The sequence below is a fragment of the Onychomys torridus genome, chromosome 11 (assembly GCF_903995425.1).
Source record: "Onychomys torridus chromosome 11, mOncTor1.1, whole genome shotgun sequence".
In the NCBI taxonomy this organism is placed as follows: Eukaryota; Metazoa; Chordata; class Mammalia; order Rodentia; family Cricetidae; genus Onychomys; species Onychomys torridus.
Window position 1 is genome coordinate 64,875,929 of NC_050453.1, and position 19,191 is coordinate 64,895,119.

At 46.0% G+C, this 19,191-nt stretch overlaps 1 protein-coding gene across 42 annotated transcripts in view; it reads left to right on the top strand.

Moving 5' to 3' along the window:
- Positions 1-2,015: 2,015 nt before the first annotated feature.
- The window catches only part of Clasp1 (cytoplasmic linker associated protein 1), a 226,928-nt gene continuing 209,752 nt past the window's right edge, over positions 2,016-19,191 (top strand). For 39 of the 42 annotated variants that reach the window (XM_036202589.1, XM_036202602.1, XM_036202591.1 and 36 more), the window contains exon 1: positions 2,024-2,104. The gene's annotated coding sequence lies outside the window, so the exon portion shown is untranslated. Of the gene's footprint in view, positions 2,105-19,191 lie in introns of all 42 variants that reach the window. The other 3 variants (XM_036202616.1, XM_036202603.1, XM_036202617.1) reach the window with 1 other exon arrangement.

Consider the following 19,191-nt stretch of genomic DNA (forward strand, 5'->3'; position numbering starts at 1 on the left):
TCTCCAGTTAAGGTCTGGGTGACAATATAAATCAAGTGTGGATTTCTTCACTTGGTTTCCAATTTTCCCATTTATTAAAAGTGACTTATAAAACACATTTATTTATTTCATGTGTTGAGTTCATGGCCACAGTGCCTGTGTGGAAGCAAGAGAACAAATTGCAGCAGTGGAGTCTCCCCTTCCTTTATGAGGTGGGACAGAATTCAGGGAATCAGGCTTGTGTGTCTTTACTCAGCGTCATCTTGAGCCATCTCTTGGGCCCCTAAAAGTAGGATCCAAAAGAGTACGACATCTATGTTCACAACATTGTGTACAATAGCCAATGATACAAGTAGCCCAGTGGTAAATACACACGCTGGCATATTATTCAGCATATTTAAGGAAGGCATGCTGCAACACGCTGACAAATCTAGGGTCTATAAGGCTATGTGAAATGACCCAGTCACAAAAAGACAAAGACAATGTGATTCCACTTTCAAACTACTCAGTCTTCAAATTCATAGAAAGTAGAATGGTTGTTATAGAGCCGGAGGTAAAAACTTGGGGAATTAAGATTTAACTGGCGAACGGCTTGCTTTGTATGACAAAAAGAAAGCTGGAGCCTGGTTACACCACAATGTAACCTCACGGCACTATTCCATAAAAACCAGCTACAGTGTTTAATTTTGTTAATAAGAAAGTATCCCTTCCCGTTGTACTTATCAAACGACGTGGGTTTTCTCTTTTCCTTCCCTGTCCCGAAGACTACTCTTCACACATTGTTCTCCCAGCACACCACCCACTTCCGCTTGACCCGGCGGTGTTTTTTTTTTTTCTTTTTTTCTAGAACGCTCTTCATGATCCGCCCCCCACTGACTGTCAATAAACTAGCTTGCATTTTCATTTTAAAGAAGCTACTTTTTCTGTATCCAATCACGAGTCCCATCCAGCGTGTGAACGCTACACTTTCGAACCAGCCCTCTACCCTTTCTGCACCACAGAGGGTCTGCACTTGGCTTTATTGTTTTAGCTTGTCATTCCAATCTAACTCCCGAGTCCTGAGGACCATACAGCATTATCGCACATCTCCCAGTACAAACACATCCCTGCCCAGAAGAGTCCCCTCAAACACCCCTTCGCGATGGAGGAAGTCAATCGACATCTTAAGTAATTTTCACCAGTGTACAACTTCAATACAGCAGCTTTCAAAGCCAAGTTGTTGGGGGAGCACACGGGCGTCAGGGCGGCAAGACTGAGCGTCCTCAGGCTCCCCGAAGGCAGCGCTGTAATTTGCATAACCCGAACGTTCACACACATTTTGAGGGCTATGCGGGAGGGCGAGGCAGCGCTGTAGTGAAAAATCTTAGGAAAGAAACAGACACGCGTTCCCTGGAGCGGCCGAAGCCTCCGACTCGCGGCTCGGCTGGCCAAAGCGCGAGGACGGTTTAAAAGCTGTGCTTCCGGGAGCGGCACTCGCCCGCATGCTCAGAAAAGCGAACCGAAACGCGCTGCCAGCTACGGGAAGTCGTGGGGGTCAATCTTCTTCACCGAACTCGTCCGATGAATAGCGGGCACCCATAACCCAGAAGTGAAAGACTGTTTGCTTTACTATCAAACACCCGGACGATCAAAGGAAGTTCCGGCCGGAAGACTTGTCCACGCTCTCCAGATTCCTCTCTAGCTCTTTTATCACACAGCCTTCTCCTAGTCTTGCTTGAGTTTTGTTTCCACTCCCCAAGGGCCCTAAATACTCCTTAAATACTCCTTGGTCACCTTTTTCATTAAAGCACCTTTACGCTACGGGTCGCCATTAGGGTCAATTAACATCATTCCCCCCCCCCCCCCCCCCAGTGGGGCCAAGGAGCCTGGGGCCGCCAGTGCGCCGTGCGTTACCATAGAGAGGAAGCCACCTCTCTGGGCTGAGTTTGCAGTCTCTATGGTTCAGTTGAGCTGGTGGCGGTAAGGGGAAACACAGTAAGGCCGCACTGCGCAGGCGCAGTTGGCTTCTCACTTTTTTTTTTTTTTTTTTTTTTTTAATCCCCGCACCAAGCGCTTAACCATTGGGGTGGAGGAGAAGGCGGCGGCTGTCCGGTCCGCACCCGCAACAGTAGTGAATAATAGAGCTGTAAGTACCGGGTTAAAGATGAAGAATGTTCAGACTGGAGTCCACCCGAGGGCCCTGCTCCTTTTCCGGGCGGCGGCGGGCGCAGGGTCCGGGTGGGGACGGTGTCCGGCGCTGTCAGCCGCTCTGGGGTGCACTTTTGGGGGAGGGGGCGGCCCTGGGATGGGATCGGGGTGAGGACCCAGGATGAGCGGCTGCCTGGTCCAATCCTGACCGCAGGCTGCTTTGCAGAGGGGAGGTGGGGCGGCTGTGGGGTCAAGCCTGGCTTTGTGTGCCTGTCTCTTTCAGACCCCACCCCGGGCCCCTTCCTGACCTGGAGTCTCCCCTGCCCGGCTTGGGAGACGCTAAAGCAATCCGGGGTCTCTTTGAAAGGAACCGAGATTGCATAGAGCGGGAAGGGGCTCCAGGAGAAGAAACCCCACTACAACTAGTCATCGGCGAGTGATGGGTGTGGAGAAAGATTCAGAGGGAAGAAGGGGTTGTCGGGGAGGCAGGCCCGGCGGCCGGGGCTCCCAGCCTGGGCCAGACAAAAGCGGAGCAGCCGGGGGCCCCCGCGAGATGCGGAAGGTCCCCTTGGTCCCCAGGAGGGCCCCGCTGCGAGGGTCTTTGCGAAGCTGGGAAAAGCGGACAAGTGCTGAGTTAAGCCTGTGCAGCCTCCTCAACTTGCCTTTGTTGTTCTTTGGTATTGGCAGAGCCGCTCTGACGAAGATGAGTGTGTGATCTTGCACGTTAGTCTGGTTGGGTACAATGGAGCAGATTGAATCCTGCTTTCCATTTTATGAGTTGCTTGGATGAGTGTGGGGTTTTCCAAAGTCAAACTCATTACATAATATATATATATATATATATATATATATATATATATATATATATATATATAGATTTTAAAAATAGTTGTGTTTATTTCTTAAATTAAAAGAATAATTAGGTGGAGCCTTAAAGCATGTGGTGTCGCTTCCGAGTGGATTTCTGTTAGGGGATTCGTCCATGAAACACTGACCTAATGGTGGAACCTGTGAGTTCTTTAAACCTGATACTTTAATTTGTGATGTGGCAATGAGTGCTTTGGATGCTCTAGTCCTTTGGGAGGCGGTGATGCGGGAGAGTCAAGAGTGATGCAGTTGCATGCTACCCGTACCTTGCACCAGATTCAGGTAACACGGCCTAGTTAGTATCAATTCTGGCCTTAGAGATTATTATTTTTATTGTTATTCATGACACTTATGGAACTCTTCGTGTGAGGGATCAGAAACAGAGGAGTAGGGTTGCTTATCCATGGAGTAGCAACATTGATGCAGAGACCCAGAGATAGGGAAAATAACACAGCGCCCAGAGAGCTGAATATTACTATCTTTTTTACTTGCTAAGACAGATTTAAGTTTTAATGAGCTATTTGTTCATTCATCTTTGTAAAGTTGGCTAATTGCACCCTTGTTGCAGTTACTCAAATTTCAGTTTCTGAAAGTCATGTTTATTATGGGTAGCATGTAACTGCTAGTTTTTATTGTCAACTTGACACAACCTCCTTTCACCGGGGAAGAGGGAGCCATGGCCCAGGAGTTTCCCAGATCACACTGGCCTGTGGCCATGTCTGTAAGAGATTGTCTTGATTGGTGGTTGATGTGGGAGTGCCCAGCCTACTGTGGGCGGCATTGTTCCTAGTCAGGTAGGTCTGGACTGTGTAAGAAAGCTAGCTGACGTAGTCTGTTTTCTGTTTTCTCCTGCTTTTTGATCCGAAGCCATGAAACTCTGTCTTGCTTTGAGGACTCCTTGTGCTTTGTGTGCCAATTTATGCTAATGAAAATGTGTTTGTAGAATTCTGAATTCTGGCTCAATGTCAAAATCAGAGGAACACCTTACCTGGCAAGATGGTACCCCAGTGTTATGAGTTATGGGACAGGCTGCGCTGTCCCTACCTGATGTCTTTGAAGTTAGTCAGATTCATGCCTGACTTCTTTGAATTTATTCCTTGCCTCTTATGGATTCGGGACACATTTCTTCATGCGCTCTCTTATGAATCAGTGATCTTGAATGGCGGCGGTTATGTCCCAATGCCATACGCTGTTTGAAGACAGTCTGGATTCTCCCATACCCACTTCCCTCCTTCCCTCAAAAAAGTGGAGAACCACAGAAGTGCCTGTGAGGGAAGCAGTGAGTGAAAGATGCAGCATCATTTCAAGTGCACACTCTGGGGCTCTAACCATGATGTTAGTTGGGAACACTTGCTCTTTTGTTGGACTTTCTCTTTTCCTTCCAGCCTAAGTGGAGGCATGAAGCTGTAAATCTGGGTGATTAAGACAGCCTTGATACCAACTGCCTTAGGATGGCACCACCCCTTAAAAGTTGGAGGAATGCCTATAGATACAGCTTTTACTCAGTGTTAAAATGAGTTTGTTCTTCTGTATATGTTCATTAACTTTTTGGGGTTATGATTTTTAAAAAGAGCCTTTTCAAACTTTAAAACTGTAGTGAAGGCATTTTTTTTAAATAAAGTTTTTAATATTAAAAAAAAAAAAAGAAAAGGAAAGAAAAAGAGAGCTAGCTGAGCAAATCAGAGAGCAAGCCAGCAAGCAGCAGTTGTCATGGGTTCTGCCTGGAGTTCCTGCTGAAGTTGCTGCCTTGATTTCAATAATGGATTGTGAACTGGAGGTACACTCAAATACACCCTTTCCTCCCCTAAGTTGCTTTTATTCAGTGTGTTTGTCACAACAAAAGGCAAACCAGAACACTAACTGGTTTAAATCTTTGAAGTTTTAATGAATTAGCTTATTTATTTACAGTGCTGGGAATTGACCCCAGGGTCTTGTGTGTACTAGACAAGTGCTCTGTCAATGAGCTACATCCCAGCCTTCAAGTTTTTAATTTTGTTGACATGTATTTGTTTATTTGTCTGTGCATGTATGTGTGAGTGTGTGTGAGTGTGCATGTGCAGCACACAGCAGGCATGAAGCAGTCAGAGGACAGCTTGTAGGAATAGGTTTCCTTCTGCTGTGTGGGTCCCTCTGGTCCTCAGGCTTGGCAGCAAGTGCCTTTTCCCACCGAGCCCTCTCTCTGTCCCCAGCATTTCTTTTTGTATGGACAGCAAGCAAAACGCTACAGCTTAGTTTGCTTCCCTCAGTAACAACTGTGATGGGCTCTCTGAAGTGTGGCACAGACAGTGGGAATTTGCTGTTTATAGAGCAAGATTCAGATTCTTAAACTAGTTTACGTGGATGGTGAGGAATGATCAGTCAGGACATTGGGATTGTCATTCAAATGTGTTTCCTTTTGTTTGGTTTTAGATTGAAAACCCCCCCCCCCCCAATCTTCTGTTAATGTTATTTTCTTGAGCAGCTCAATGTCTTGGTTTAGAAATTTGGATAGATAATTTACGTTTTTGATTTGTCATTCTTAGTAATCTACTTTAAATCAATTTCTATTACATTTATTTATTGACATATTTATTTATTAGTGTGTGTATGTGTGTCAGGTACATGATATGTAGAGAAGATCTGATGAGGACAACTACCCCCCCCCCCCCCCCCCACACACACACACACACAGGGTTTCTCTGTGTTGCCTTGGCTGTCCTGGAACTCACTCTGTAGACCAGACTGTCCTCATACTCACAGATCTTCCTCCCTCTGCCTGTCCAATGCAGGGATTAAAGACATACACCACTATACCTGGCTCAGAGGATAATTTTTGAGTGTCCGATCTATCCTGCCACCCTGTGTCTTCTAGGGATTGAATTTAGGCAAGTGTCTTTACCCACTGATCCATTTTAAGGGTCCTAAAATCAGCTTTTAAATAAACAATACTTTTATTGTTCAGTACTATTGTAAATGTAGCCACTACGGGTAAGCATCAGTCCCAGAGTTGAGTTTCAATGGCTGTCAGTTGTGATAAGTGCCAGTCTGGTTCCCAAGCTAAATGGTAGATAATGGTAAAACAGGTTTAAAATCAGAACCAATTAGAGATTTTATTTTTTGAAACTAAGAGAAAGGTCCAGTTTTAATTAAAACAAAAACTAGACAAAGAAGAAATCACAGATGATGCAGCTCTTGACTTGTAAAATCTAGTTGTCAAAAGTGAGCCATGCTTTCTTCACTTGGTGCCTAGCAGAGCATCATCCATAAGGCATGCGTACATGTGTGTGTGTGTGTGTATGTGAGTGTTATGTGTGAGTAAGTGCGTGAGTGTATGTGTGTGAGTATGAGAATGTGTGTGTGAGTGTATGTGTGTGATTAGCTGATCTGTAAAGCACTAGGGCTTACTGATATTTTCTTTTTTTTTTTTGTTTTTTGGTTTTTCAGGTTTCCTTGTGTAGCTTTGCACCATTCCTGGAACTCACTTGGTAGCCCAGGCTGGCCTCGAACTCACAGAGATCCTCCTGGCTCTGCCTCCCGAGTGCTGGGATTAAAGTTGTGCGCCACCACCGCCCGGTGCTTACTGATACTTTCTAAGTGGCTCCTCCCACCCCAGGGCTGTACTGATGTTCTAGCGGCCGCACCTGATGATATTTCTCCCCCATTTGCATGACCTCATATCCCGTCACTGCTCGTGGGTCCCACAGGACTGAGATGGGGTGTTTCTGATACAGCACCTTGTTGACGGCTGGCCTCTTCCTGCGGAAGTCTCTTCAGTCCTTGCTGTTTCTGGTTTTATTCCTCGGCTTCCCCTCACTCTGCTTCCCTCCTGCACATGTACTCTTCTTGGGTCCTTGGATAGAGGGAGTTTGAGAACATTCTGTGATGTTGGCTGTTGTGACCCATGTGACTTGTATACTAGCGGGAACTGTTAATTGTGTGAAGTAATAAGGAAATGTGTCATGGAGCTGGAGAGGTGGCTTAGTGCTTAGAGTCCTGGCGGCACTTCAGAGACCTGGGTTCAATTTCTAGCCCCACATGGCGGCTCATAGTTGTCTTGTTATTCCTGTTCCGGGGAATCTGGCTGCCACTTCTGGTCTCCAAGGGCACCAGGCACTCAAGTGGTGCATAGACATGTCTGTAGGCAAAAGCACCCGTACACATAATAAATTAGACACCCCCCCCGGTGATAGGATTCGAGCTGGGGAAGAACCCTGGAGGCCCCGTGGGCCACTGTCTCACCTGACATCTGCAGCGTTTTGTTCTCCAGCCTCCGATTGCAGGTGAACCTCTTTGTTTAGGACAGGCTTTGTTCCCCACAACGTCAACTCTGAAAATAGTTTTCCTCCTGAAGCAGGGTGATTTAAATGTTTCTCTTCTACGAACAGCTCACTTCTAAAGTCAGCAGGCTTTCTTTAGATTCAGATTAGATTTTTTTTATTGAATTCTTTCATGAGTGGGGTGCCAACTCCCAAGAGGTCCAGTTACAAAGACATACATGATCCAGCATACCAGGGGCTCGCGGTCTGGGAGGGGAGACTGTCCCCTGAATCAGGGCTGCCTGCATTAGGTGTGTGCAGACACATCTGTATCATTTGTCCTCTCCTAGTTTATCACTTGGTGGTCAGCATCAGACCCATAGCCGCCTGCTCTCCACACGTGTTCTGGCACTGCACTACATCCAACACTCCTCCTGGTTTCATAGAAGCTCATCATGCTTTTTACAAAACAGTTTAAATTTATTTCTAGACAATTTCACACGCGTTCACCATGCTTTTTAAAGGCAGTTTTTGTTGTTTTGCTTTGCGTGTGTGTGTGTGCACCTGCTTGTGTGTGCATGCATGTGTGTGCACCTGCTTGTGTGTGCATACATGTGTGTGCACCTGCTTGTGTGTGCATGCATGTGTGTGCACCTGCTTGTGTGTGCATGCATGTGTGTGCACCTGCTTGTGTGTGCATGCATGTGTGTGCACCTGCTTGTGTGTGCATGCATGTGTGTGCAGGTGCCCATGGGGGCCTGAAGTCAACAGCGGGGATCTTTGAGTAGCTTGCCACCTTATGTTCTGAGACAGTCTCTACTAACCCGGGCGCTTGCTGCAGTAGATAGACTGGTTGCCCCAGGGGCCCTCCTGTCTCCTCCTCTTCTTTTCCTGTGGGTTTTTAGGGGATGGAACTCAGGTTCTCAATCTTGTGTGGCAAGTACCTTTCTGACGGAGCCATCAGCCCCAACAATCTTGTTTTTATTTATCTTTTAAAACTAATTAATTAATTAAAATTTTTTTCCTTTTGAGACAGTTTCTCTGTGTAGCCCTGGCTGTCCTAGAACTCACTCTGTAGACCAGGCTGGCCTCAAACTCAGAGATTTGCCTGCCCCTGCCTCCCGAGTGCTGGGATTAAAGGTGTGCGCCACCGCTGCCTTGCTATCCCTCTCTGGTTTTTTGAGACAGGGTTTCTCTGTAGCTTTGGAGCCTATCCTGGAACTCGCTCTGTAGACTAGACTGTCCTCGAACTCACAGAGATCCACCTGCCTCTGCCTCCCGAGTGCTGGGATTACAAGTGTGTGCCACCACCGCCCGGCTCCTCTGTGTGGGTTTTTTTTTTTTTTTTTTTTTTTAAGATTTATTTATTATTATTATGTATACAGCATGTATGACTGCAGGCCAGAAGAGGGCGCCAGATCTCATTACAGATGGTTGTGAGCCACCATGTGGTTGCTGGGAATTGAACTCAGGACCCCTGGAAGAACAGCCAGTGCTCTTAACCCCTGAGCCATCTCTCCAGCCCCCCTCTCTTTTGTTAGGTGTTCTTTATTTTATTAATTTTTTAAGCATTACTTTTTTTTTTTTTTTTTTTGGCACATGTGTTTTAGGTCTGAGAACAACTTGTGGGGGTCAGTGTTCTCTTCTTACACCATGTAGGTCCTGGAGGATCAAACGCAGGTTGTCAGGCTTGGTGGCAAGTGCCTTTACGAGCCGAGCCATCTTGTCTGCCCTTAGGTCTTTTTAAATGCAATGTGTAAAACAAAACCAAAGTCTTTCATAGGACCTTATCAGAATACATAGCTCTTTCCTCAAGTTAGAAAACCACAGCAAGAAATTTCAAACTCTGCTGTGCATCCTGGCTCTGCTTTGGGCTAGTTTCTTTGTATTTTAGAGTCTTTTCCTATAAACAAATAATAAACAAATTAATAATGGGGGTGGGGAGGACCAGTAGAGGGCACCCGTTTATATGATAGTTGTAAGGATGAAATGAGGTAATACATGGAGGGTAGGGAGGCTGACATGCAGTGACTGATGCACCGGGCAGGAAGAAGCTCTTACTGGCAAGTGGTAAAGAATTTGCCTTGCCCATGTAGGGAGCTTGCTGAATTATGATTGGCCAGGCTCCACTTCCTCTTGTCCATCCAGAGGTTTGGTCGGCTCAGTATCAATGGGACCTGGGCAGCCACAGTGTCAACTATGCCCGATGATTCTGGCATACCTTGCAGGTTGAAAGCTCTGTACTTGGTTTAATGCTGCCAGCAATGACATTACAAAGTTAAAATGTAAACAGTTGCCCAAGTAATAGCTGGATAGAACTAGAAGAATTGACTCCTGTGGACATGACGAGGTGTGGCCCCTACTCTCGAGCACCCCTGTGTTGGTGTGGGTGAAAGAAAATGGCCCCCAGAGGGAGTGGCACTATTAGGAGGTGTGGCCTTGTTGGGGTAGGTGTGGTCTTATTGGAGGAAGTGTGTCACAATGGGGACAGGCTTTGAGGTCTCTTTTCTCAAGCTTCCCTCAGTGTGATAGTCAGTCGACTTCCTGTTGCATTGACAGCGCTCAGCTATTTCTTCAGCAGGATGCCTACCTGCATGCTGCCATGCTCCCCGCCATGATGATGATGGACTGAACCTCTAACATGTAGCGAGCCACAGTAATGAAATGTTTCCTTTATAAGAGTTGCCGTGGTCATGGTGTCTCTTCACAGCTGTCATCTCCCTAAGACAATGACTCTAGTGGGATGGGGTGGGTACGTGCACGTGGAGGTCAGTAGACAGCCTCAGGCTAGTCTGCAGGAGCTGCCCACCTTGGTTTTTGAAGCAGGGTTTCTTACTGGCCTGGAGCTCACTGATTCGGCTAGGCTGGCCTGCGGCAAGCCCCAGGGATCTGCCCATCTCTACCTCCTGAGTTGTCGGGATCACAAATGTGAACCATCATGCCCAGCTTTTTCCATGTGGGCTCTAGGGATTCGATCTAGAGCCTTGTGCTTATAGGCCAAGCATTTTACTGGCTAAGCTGTCTCCTTAGACTGCAGACCCATCTTTAAAGACAATTTTTTTTTATAGTTATTTAGTGCTCGTGTGTGTGTGTGTGTGTGTGTGTGTGTGTGTGCGTGCGTGCGTGCGGGCGTGTGTGTGTGCTGAGGCCAGGGGACAACTTGCAGGAGTCAGTTCTCTCCACTATGTGGGTTCTGAGGATCAAGCTCAGGTCATCAGTATTGATAGCAGGTGCCTTTACCCACTGAGCCATCTCATCAGCTCCCATCCCCCATCCCCCTTTTTAATCAGTTTACAATGTATCCTTCTAAATGCTGTTGCCACTGTTTGTAGAGCTATAAATGAGTGACTTCATAATGGCAACAGCCAGCTTTAAAAAATGAAAGTGATTTTGAAAGCATTTTAATCCCTTTTGCTCCTTTCTAAGCTCCGAGGAGTGTGTGGAAGAGGGTGTGGCCATGCCGGCACTTTGCAGATGAGAAATTGAGGTCTGTAGGTGAAGTCCAGTTCTCAGAAGCGGGGGTCACAGGGTCTCACGCTGCTTGTCCTTCTTTGCTCACAGGCATACTTTTGTTAATTTTATTGAAGTCGTGGTTCATGGAGCCTTCTGAGGCTTTGGCCATCTGAATGGCTGCCGTACCACATTTTCTCATTTCCTTTTAGTGCATATAGACTTACCTTAAAAACAAACAAACAAACAAACAAGCAAATGAATCCCTAAAACCAAAAAATCTCTGGGGGGTGGCACATGCCTTTAATTGGAGAACTCTGGAGGCAGAAGCAGGCAGATCTCAGTGAATTCGAGGCCAGCCTGGGCTACAGAGTGAGTTCCAGGACAGGGCTACTCAGAGAAACCTTGTCTCGAAAAATAAAAAACAAAAACAAACCACCAAAACCCAAAATGCAACAAAAGTGTAAATTCATTCAGTTGTGGGAATATTATCATTTATAATCCCAATCCCAGGAAGGAGGCTGCAGCTAGCCTGGATATGTGGGAAAATTTTATCTCAACCCCCCCCCCCCGCAAAAAAAAGTAAATTTAAAGTTTTGTACTCACATCTGTTTATGTCTAAGATGTATCTTTCAGGGGGGAAAAGTCTAGAGCTGGGGTCTCGACCATGGCCCATGGGTGTCTGTCTTTGATCAGGATAGCTGAGGTCAGTATCTGCACTTCCTGCCTGTGTCTGTAACTTGTTCGGGTAACCTTCTAGGTAGAGTCGATTAAATTCATGGACAGCTGTAGTGCTGTTGTGTAGCAATAGTACATAAAGTTGAGATGAGGAGGGGAAACCACATGTAACCACCCTAAGGCTGTGTGCGGCTAGGGATTGAGTCAGGACCTTGGCGATGCTCAGCAAACACTCGTCCACAGTGCCCTGCTCTCAGCCCTGCATACCATTTCTATTTTCATTTTTGAGTCAGAATCTCTTGTATCCCAGGCAGGCTTTGAAACCACAATGTGGTGGAGAATGGCTTTGAACTCTTGAAGTTCTGCTTCTACCTTTTGTGTGTGCATTCTTGGCAAGCACTCTTCCAGCTGAGCTCCTTCCAAACCTCTGTAGTTTTATTTCCTTTCAAAACAAGAAATATTTACTTTTTGAGAGAGAGAGAGAGAGAGAGAGAGAGAGAGAGAGAGAGAGAGAGGTGGTGTGCCATGTGGTGCACGTGTAGAAATCAGGACTCCTTGGAGGGAGGTACCAGTTCTTTTCTTCCACCATGAGGGGCCTGGATGGAGCTCAGGTCAACAACTTTGTCAGCAGGTGCCCACAGCTGCCGAACCACCTCACCGTCTGCTGTTATTTCTTAACGTGCCACATTTGAGATGCCCTCCTATCCATACTTCATAGGAAATAATTAAGGTAGGGTGTGCTTTATGAATAATCTTTGCCACTCTGTAATATATATTACTTTAACTCTTAATAATTTCTCATTTGAGTTGATACAGCAAAATTGGTAAACTTGGGTTCTTTAGAGAAGTGAATTCACTTGTTGTGTGTGTGTGTATGTGTGTGTGTATGTACTGAGGTGTAGATGTGCAGGCCAGAAGATAATATATGGTAATTGGTTATCTCCTCCCACCTCATGGGGTCTTGGGCGTCAAACTCGGGTTAGCTGTCTTGGTAGCAGGTGCCTTTACCCACTGAACCATCTCAGAGGCCCACCCTCTCTTATTTTCTTTCGTTGCCAGTGTGTTTCCAAAGCAGTAGGAAGAGTGTGCAGCTCTCGCCCTGTGAGAGAGGTCAGTGTTTGTCCACATCAGAATGTGATCGCACAACATTTCTGTGGCCTACCTTCAAGTAGTTCTTTAAACAGTTGTGCACTAGTGTCGAGCTTAAAATATTTACTAGTCAGCCTGGCTGTGGGTGGAGCCCAGGTTTCTAGTTTTTCAAGCACATTCCCTAAGTGCTTCTGAGGCCACTAAAGTTTGAGAGCAGCCCTGGGGACTACCTTCCGGGTAACTTCACAGATTGTGTCTTTCTTGTGGGTTGAGGCTGGGTCTGTTCTGAACGGGTGCTCAGACATGCTACACAGAGGCCTGTTGTGTATGGAGAATGGATTGTGTAGCAGGCCTTTCCCAGTGAAGAGTAGCTGGGCTCTCTCTAGGAACAATAGGCCAGTCTTTGACAGAGAAGTTGAACTTCATTGAAACAGCCCCTTCTCGGAAGTCTGCTTGTGCTGGAGCTCTTTCATTTACGGTTTTGTTCAGTTTGGTTGTCAGGCAGGGAGTGTCTCATGTAGCTGGGTTGGCTTTAAACTCTCTGTGTGTCTCTACCGTGGCTTCTGGAGCATTGAGGACTGAACCTTGGCCTCTTGTAAAGAGCACACGAAGAGCAAGGTTGGCTCTTTACCAACTGAGCTACATCCCCAGCTCAAACTCAGTCAGTAGGTGGCCAAGGACAACTTGAACTTCTAATTAACCCACCTCCACTCTCATGAGTGCTGGGATCGTGTGTGCCCCCACTTGGGGTTTATTCAGTGTTGGTGGGATCAAATCCAAGGCCTTGTGCATGCTGGGCAAGCAGTCTTCTGACTGAGCCACATCTCCAGTCCTTAAAGTTTTGCTAGGACATGGAGTTCTGACCCAAGCCTTTTCCTTGGGCAGTACACAGATGTATCATATTGTCACGGTTCATAGCTGTCAAAGATTGAATGCTCATCCCTTACAAAGCACTGCTCTAAGTCTTGCAAATGGACTTCTATTGTACTAGTTTGTATGGCATCATTTAAAGGACGGTGCTGTCTCCCACCCCTCTTGAGACACGGTTTCTCTATGTGGCCCAGCCTGATCTTGAACTCACGGAGATCTGCCTGCCTCTGTCTTCTGAGTGCTAGGATAAAAATCGAGCTACCACACCCTCCTGATTTCCATTTTTAATGACAGGAAGCTGAGGTTTACAGCAGTTGAGTAATCCATCGAAACAGCAGCAGAAAAGCCATACTCGGCTTCCGGATGCTTTGGCTGCCTCTTTTCCTGTTCCACAATGTCCCACGGTGGCTCTGCCACTCTCCGTCCGCCAGCACTTGAGCGTCCAGGTTCACACAGCCTTGCCCATGCTGTTCTGTTGCTAGAGAACTCTTGGGGATTTCTGTTTATAGTGAAGAAGTGACAGTACATTATGGTTTTGATTGGGATTCCCTTGATGCCTGAGGTGCTGGGAACCTTTCCTTGCGTTTACATCTGAATACCTCTGGAGGAATGTCTGTTCAAATCCTTTGTCTGTTTTAAAGTTGGATTCTCTTTGTGTTGAATTTTAGAAGTTTCTTAAATTAAAAAAAAAATGTTTATTTGGTGTGGGTAGGTGCACACATGTTCGTGTGCATGCTATGGCACACATGTGGAAGTCAGAAGACAGCTTGTGGGAGTTGGTTCTCTCCTTCGTCATGTGGGTTCTGGTAGTCGGGCTTGGTGGCAGGTGCCTTTACCCACCGAACCATCTGACCTGCACGGTTTGCGGAGCACTACCCAGCCATGGAAGCGTGGTTTGCGGAGCACTACCCAGCCATGGAAGCGTGGTTTGCGGAGCACTAATTTGAACTCTCAAGTCCTAGGGCCTCCTCTCTCTCAGTAGCATTTGCATTTGCTTTGGGTTATGATTTCATCGCCTCCTTGCTTGCTCTACTTCCTGTTTTCTTTCCTTAAGAAAGGATACATATAGGGCAGGGGTGCTTGCCTTTCATACCAGGCACCTCATAAAACTGGGCATTGTGGCAGTAATCTCAGCTGGAGGCAGAAGGATCAGAAATTCAAATTCATCCTTGGCCACATAGTAAGTCTGAGACCAACCGGAAACATTTTGTTGAAAAAAAAAAAAAGTGAATTCTTGAATGTTTTCTTTGTGATACTGCTTAGTCCCTTGTATAAAGTTCAGCAAATATGTGAGTTTTTTCTTCTATTTAAAATTTGGTGTTGCTTCGCAGGATTTATGTATTTGTTTGTTTACGTATTTGAGGTAGTCTCTCACATAGTTCTGACTGTCCAGGAACTCACTATGCCGACCAGGCTGGCCTCGAACTCACAGAGATCTACCTGCCTCTTTACCTCCTGAGTGCCACCACTGCCTGGCTTTATGTCTCACTTTTAGTTAGACTTCCTATTGTATTTTTAGTTACTTTATTTGTGTTGGAGGGCAGTGTTAGCAGCACACACGTGTCACAGTGTCCTTGTGGAGGTCAGAGGACAATTTTCAAGAGTCAGATATCTCCTTCTACCATGGGGGTCCTAGGAATGGAACTCAGTTCTCAGGCTGGGTGGCAGGCACTTTACCCACTTTCTCCTTTTTAACCCATCTAGACCCGAGCCCACGCAGTGGTTCTGGCCGTGCCGACCGCATTCAGAGTTGGTCTTCCCACAGCAGTTAACCAAATGTAGACAGGTCCTCGCAGGTGTTCCCTGAGATTTGTTTCCTAGGTGATTCTAGGGCCTGGCAAATTGACAGTCAGTATTAATGATCACAGGATGATTGGGACACGGAAGGTATGGTGGTATATGGCCATAATCCCAGCACTCGGGGGGGCAGAAGCAGGGGAGTTTGAGTTCAGGGTCAGCCTGGGCTACATGGCGAGGCTCTAGGTCAAACATAGAAATAAAATAGAAATTCCAGTGACTGAATTCTGAATTTGCTTGATTTTAGGGGTGATTTTGTATTTGATTTTTCATTTTTTTTCCTACCCTGAACTTTTTTCGCTTTTGGTAAATGCTCAGTTTCAAAATTATTTTCAGTTTTTGCAATGAAGTCTGTGTTCTTCTATAAAAATGGACCAAACAGCATTAGCAAATTGTTTTGTCTAGAAATTCCAGAGCTGAGCTAGGGAAGACATATCCGCTCTCCCTATTCGGGCCTGTCATCGTGTTTCCCTCACTGCACTCTGCAGTGCTCCGGACCGTCTGGTGTCACTCGTCCTGGTGACAGGACCTCCCTTGGGAGTCCTTTCTGAGCTCACCATCCAGATGTGGTGCAGGAGGCCAGCGTGCAGCCTGGCCTTGGTGTTTGGTTTCCTGGTGTGTTTTCTTCCAGGTAGTGTCTTAGTATCTGGTCAGGTAAACACCTTCATTATCTGTGGTGCTGTTTATGTGCCTTGGAGCCTCATTACCAGTGGAGCAAAGGTGTCATTTCATCTTTCACTTCCTAGTTCTAAGCACTGTTCCAGAGAGCATAACAAAGCAGCCTGTCTACTGTGCTTTCAAGGGAATTGTCCATCAACAAAGTAATTTATCAGCTGCTTAAACTCTGGACTGGGGGCTTCGTCTGTAAAGTGCTGAGTTAGATCTCCAGAATTCTCTCTCACACACACAGAAATGGGAAAAACGGGTGTGGTGGCCTGAGTTTGTAATTCTAGTGCTGGGAAGTGGAGACAAGCAGATTCCTAGACCTTGCTGGCCAGCCAGTCCAGCCTACCTAAGGAGTTAGTTATAAGCCAGTAAGATATCCTGTCTCAAAGACAGACAGACAGACAGGTAGGTAGATAGATGATAGATAGATGGATGATAGGTAGATGATAGATAGATGGATGATAGGTAGGTAGGTAGATGATAGATGGATGATAGGTAGGTAGGTAGATGATAGATGGATGATAGGTAGGTAGGTAGATGATAGATGGATGGATAATAGGTAGGTAGATGATGGATGGATGATAGGTAGGTAGATGATAGATGGATGGATGATAGGTAGGTAGATGATAGATGGATGGATGGATGATAGGTAGGTAGGTAGGTAGATGATAAATGGATGGATGATAGGTAGGTAGGTAGATGATAGATGGATGATAGGTAGGTAGGTAGATGATAGATGGATGGATGATAGGTAGGTAGATGATAGATGGATGGATGGTAGGTAGGTAGATGATAGATGGATGATAGGTAGGTAGATGATAGATGGATGATAGGTAGGTAGGTAGATGGTAGATAGATGGATGATAGGTAGGTAGATGATAGATGGATGGATGGTAGGTAGGTAGATGATAGATGGATGATAGGTAGGTAGATGATGGATGGATGGATGATAGGTAGGTAGGTAGATGATAGATGGATGATGATAGGTAGATGATAGATAGATGGATGATGATAGGTAGGTAGATGATAGAGAGATGGATGGATGATAGGTAGGTAGATGATAGATGGATGGATGATAGGTAGGTAGATGATAGATGGATGGATGGATGATAGGTAGGTAGATGATAGATGGATGGATGGATGATAGGTAGGTAGATGATAGATGGATGGATGATAGGTAGGTAGATGATAGATGGATGGATGGATGATAGGTAGGTAGATGATAGATGGATGGATGATAGGTAGGTAGATGATAGATGGATGGATGGATGATAGGTAGGTAGGTAGATGATAGATGGATGGATGATAGGTAGGTAGGTAGATGATAGATAGATGGATGATAGGTAGGTAGATGATAGATGGATGGATGGTAGGTAGGTAGATGATAGATGGATGATAGGTAGGTAGATGATAGATGGATGATAGGTAGGTAGGTAGATGATAGATAGATGGATGATGATAGGTAGATGATAGATAGATGGATGATGATAGGTAGATGATAGATAGATGGATGATGATAGGTAGATGATAGATAGATGGATGATGATAGGTAGGTAGATGATAGATGGATGGATGGATGATAGGTAGGTAGGTAGGTAGATGATAGATGGATGGATGATAGGTAGGTAGGTAGATGATAGATGGATGATAGGTAGGTAGGTAGATGGTAGATAGATGGATGATAGGTAGGTAGATGATAGATGGATGGATGATAGGTAGGTAGATGATAGATGGATGGATGATAGGTAGGTAGATGATAGATGGATGGATGGATGATAGGTAGGTAGGTAGATGATAAATGGATGGATGATAGGTAGGTAGGTAGATGGTAGATAGATGGATGATAGGTAGGTAGATGATAGATGGATGGATGGTAGGTAGGTAGATGATAGATGGATGATAGGTAGGTAGATGATGGATGGATGATAGGTAGGTAGGTAGATGATAGATAGATGGATGATGATAGGTAGATGATAGATAGATGGATGATGATAGGTAGGTAGATGATAGATAGATGGATGGATGATAGGTAGGTGGGTCGATGGATGGAAGAGCTGGTGAGAAAGCTCAGTAGGTAGAGGTGCTTGCCCTGGATTCTGATGACTTCAATGCCACCCCTGGGTGGGAGAAGGGAAATGATTCCCCAGAGTTGTCTTTGACCTCCAGAGGCACATACACATGCAACCATGTGCACAGTAAATGCATAAAGGGGGACAGTACCTGAGGGCTGATACCCGACATTGCCCTGGCCTCCCCACACATGCATGCTTGTGTGTGTACACGCACAGTAACTCCCCTGCTCCCTGAGCTTGAGCTCCTTTAGTGCCTTTAGTAGGAATGCTGCTTTATGCAGAGCAAGTAGCAGGGGCATGCTGCTTTCTTTTCTACCCGTGTCTTCTTAGGGAGAGATTGGGCTGGCTTTATCTGGATTGAAGCTGCAGCTCTAGCTATACCTTCATGTACATCTTTCGCTCAAAGACTGGCCAAGAAGTAGTGGGGGTTTGTTTTCATTGTCTGCTTTCCATTTATCCCATTACACCACATGTGTGAGTTCCCAGTTGAGGAGGACAGCCCTCTAAGAAGAAAGGTGCTTCTCAGTGTGCGCGGGCTCAGTGTGCGTGGTCTCAGTGTGCGCGGCGGGCTCAGTGTGTGCAGTCTCCTGTGTGCTGCTTGGCTTACTGGTACTGACGGGCATGCCGAGCATGTGGTTCATGGCTTAGACCCATATTCTAAGTGAAAAAAGCTTTCAATCAGTTATGTTTTTTTCAGAGCTGGGAGTAGATTTCCACGTTCACCAAAGCATTTGTCTGAATATAGTAATGATGTTTTGCTGTATTGTGTAGTAATGACTGTATAGAAGAACCGGGGAAGAATAGCTTGAGGATCTCACTGGAATTACTTGGCAGACATCTTTCAGGATACGTTGGGGATAGAATGGATGCAGATATGGTATGTTAATGAGAACTGAGCTCCCAAACAGCTTTTAATGAGAACTGCTGCCATTAAGAATTATTCTTGGGCTGGGTGGCGGCGGCACACACCTTTAATCCCAGCACTCGGGAGGCAGAGCCAGGCCGATCTCTGTGAGTTTCGAGGCCAGCCTGGGCTACAGTGCGAGATCCAGGAAAGGCGCAAAGCTACACAGAGAAACCCTGTCTCAAAAAACAAACAAACAAACAAACAAACAAAAAACAAAAAAGAAAGAAAAAAGAAAAAACCGGGTTGAGGGGCTAGGGCTTAGCTCAGTCAATATAGTGCTTGCCTGCCGTTCACAAAGCCCTGCATTTCATCCACAGTCCCACATAAAACTGGACATAATGGCATGTGTCTGTGACCCCTGTACTTTGGAAGTTGAGGCAGGAGCATATCGAGTTCCAGGCTAGCCTGAGATCCTGTCTCAAAATACTACCCACCCCCACCAATCCTGTTTTCC